At 41.2% G+C, this 3,385-nt stretch overlaps 1 long non-coding RNA gene across 1 annotated transcript; it reads left to right on the top strand.

Annotated features, from left to right (window-relative positions):
* The first annotated feature begins 2,589 nt into the window (after positions 1–2,589).
* On the top strand, positions 2,590–2,933 carry LOC117483825. Its single transcript, XR_004556037.1, has 3 exons — positions 2,590–2,656; positions 2,729–2,794; positions 2,872–2,933. It is a non-coding gene; the product is annotated as an uncharacterized LOC117483825 (long non-coding RNA).
* The last annotated feature ends 452 nt before the right edge of the window (positions 2,934–3,385 follow it).

Genomic DNA, 3,385 nt, shown 5'->3' on the forward strand with positions numbered 1-3,385 from the left:
AGAGATAGAGATAGAGATAGAGATAGAGATAGAGATAGAGATAGAGATACAATAGAGATAGATAGAGAAAGATCGGCTGTGCGTAAGTGAGTAGTGATAGAGTGTTTGTCCTTGTGAGTGTGTGTGTGTGTGTGTGTGTGTATTGGAGGGAGAGCTAGCTGTAGGGCTAAACAGGAGGGATGGATTCAGTAGTTGTAAAAGAACTGATGGATTTTTTGATCCACAACAGTTATCCTGATGGCTTGAATAGAACACAGAGGTTTATTATCAAGCGAAGAGCAGAGACCTTCAGGATTATAGGTAACAATGTCAGACATGTGGTCTTCAGAACATCATCTGCTATGATAACACTCTCAATACATGTATAATTATGACATTTCAATACCAGATGGGGAACTGCACTACATATGCAGGAGGAAAAAATGTTTGCAGAGCACCTCGCCAAGGTCGTGGTGTCAGCCAAAGAAGCCAATGATGTATTTGAGGAATTCCATGACAGCCACATTGGTGGACATTTTGGAAGAGAAAAAACACATCAGGCTATAATTCAAAGATATTATTGGCCTGGCATGGAGGAGGATATCCGCAAGTGGGTGAGTTCAAAATAATGAGGTAAATTACACATTATGGTACAAAAGTGCAACACAGAAAAGTTTATAGTGTGTTTTTTGGTTCAGGTTCTTCAGTGTCCCCAGTGCCAGTCAAAGAGGGCCTTTATCAAGGAGAAGGTCGAGTACACTCCTATAGAGGTACAAGGAAACATTTGAAGACAGTTTCAGCTTTCAAACATGTCAACAGTAATGTACTGCAATGCTCATGTGTATTTTTTTCATCTCAGGTAACAGAGCCTCTGGAGCTTGTCGGGATGGACCTAGTGGGTAAACTCACAGTAACCGATGGTGGCAATCAATACATTTGTGTCATGGTTGATTATTACACCAAATGGGCAGAGGCATACCCACTTAAAAATAAAACAGCAGATGAGGTGACCAAGTGTATTATTGATTTCTTTTACAAATTTGGTGCACCTAAAAGACTGCTAACAGATCAAGGCGGGGAATTTTGTAATAAGGTACTACTTTGAAGAATTATGACTCCCCATTATGTAACTGTGCTATGCTAACAAACTTATTTCCTGTTTGTCCCAATGTTCACTTCAAGATCAACTATAACCTTTGTGAGAGGCTTGGCATCAAAAGAAGCCTGTGCTCGCCATACCACCCACAAACCAATGGGCTGGTAGAAAAATCAAATGGCACAATACAAAGGTATATTTGTTCATAGCATAACAAACATTACTGTTCCTATATTAACTAATCAGAATTGATACCTAAAACAACAAGAGTAAATAAATCAGCAGCTTCATCATATATTAGAAACCAATTTCTTTTCGACCTTCTTGTGTTTGTACTTTACCTGAATTTAGGTCCCTGAACAAACTGGTGGCAGGTCAGCCGAAACTATGGGACCAACTCCTTCAAGGGACGATGTTTGCTCTAAGGACTAAGCCTCAGTTGACCACAAAATTCAGTCCGTACTATCTCATGTTTGGGAGGGAGGCGAGGTACCCGTCAGAGGTGCCCGAGAAGTACGAAGTAAGATCTGCTAATGTTCTCATCCTTTAGAATGTTTTTTATTTCAAACATCTATGTTTTCTCTACATTCTAATGGTTTTCTGTGGCAGATAACAGAAGACAAAGTCCGTAGCTTGGTGGAAAAAGAGGAACTGTTCGAGGGACTCAAAAGACAGGAGGCAGTTTTCAAAGAGGTGGACACCAACATCAAAAAAAGCCAAGAGAAGGTCCGCAAAAGGAAACTCGACCATGGGCAAGTCGACCATTTTAAAGTGGGGGATTTAGTTCTAAAAAGGAACAAACGTTTAGAACAACGAAAAGGGGGAAAGCTGGAGCCAGACATGTTGGGACCATACAGGATTGTCACAATTGAGGGGAAAATAGCGGACATTGGGGCAGACAAGGGTGAAAAGACAATGCAAATAAACATTGACCATCTGTCGCATTATGTCACACCAGAGGAGAGGATCCCTGCGAAAATAAAAAAAGTGTTGGATCCTTCTCGTCTGGCTGGTCCACTGACCTCCACCTCCACCTCCACATCCACACCCACACCCACATCCACCTCCACCTCCACACCCACACCCACCTCCACCTCCACACCCACCTCCACATCCACACCCACACCCACAACCACCTCCACAACCACCTCCACATCCACCAAGAGCATGGCTCCGTCTGATGAAGAGACTTGTAAGTAAACTGACACAAAGTACACCTCAAAGTATGCATTTCATTAATAACTGACATGTTTTCTTTTTACAGTAATCCGAGACATATGGGCAGGGAGGAGGAAGGAGACGCTGTGGGCCAAGTATGGCCCATACAAGGTCTACAGTGAAGATCTTTTGGTCTTGGCCCCGGGAAAGGAGTTGGAGGGAGAAGTAAGCCTACTTTCTAAGAAAAATGTACGTATGCAAACTGATAATTCTCTAGCAAATTGGTTAAAAAGATACTGTTGTATTTATAGATTGTGAATGCCTATCTGTCGTGGATTGGGGCCAAAGCTTGGGGTATTCATTTTTGATTCGTATTTGATGACTTCCCTCTGGCAAGGAACCCACAAGGGAGGGTTAAGAAAGGTGAGTGGAGTAGGACTAGAAATAAGTGTTTATTTGAACATATGTACTGATGTATGTACAAATATTTTTCAGTTGGACTTGTCAAAACATGAGGTGGCAGCCGGAGCTGTCTGTGACGGGGCACACTGGACCCTCATTGTAAGTAATCTAAAATGTTAATGGTCAAGACATTTTTATTTATTTAACACTTTAATACTTTCTTTGCACTTCCATAGATCATGTATCTGAACGAGAACCGGTCACTGTTCTTGGACCCATTCGGGGCCAAGGAAAAGCAGTTAAGCAGATGTAAAGATTTAACAAGGTGAATAAAATATAAGCTCTAATGTCTTTACTAGACATATTCATGATTTTGGATTATATTAAGGGGGAGCAACACAAAGCCACATAAATCATTTTCCTGATTACTACTGTTTACTTGAATACCATTAGATTGTCATGTGTGAACATTCAGCTCTTCTTGACTTATAAAAGTATCTTACTTGGGCTTATATATAAAACCCAATCTATCTGTTTCCTGTGTAGATCGCTGGTCCGGAAAAAAAAACCTTCGGTTGGGAGATGGGCCTGCTCAACCCTCACTCACCCAATCCAGCAGGATTCCACTTCATGTGGTGTGTTCATTTGCAAGGTAACATTTACTCATCTGTAATTTCAAAAAAAATACGAAGATACTAATCACAGACCTTTTTAAGCTTGCAGAGCAAATACTGCTCAAAGAAAAGGTCC

Source organism: Trematomus bernacchii, unplaced genomic scaffold (assembly GCF_902827165.1).
Source record: "Trematomus bernacchii unplaced genomic scaffold, fTreBer1.1, whole genome shotgun sequence".
Taxonomy (NCBI): domain Eukaryota; kingdom Metazoa; phylum Chordata; class Actinopteri; order Perciformes; family Nototheniidae; genus Trematomus; species Trematomus bernacchii.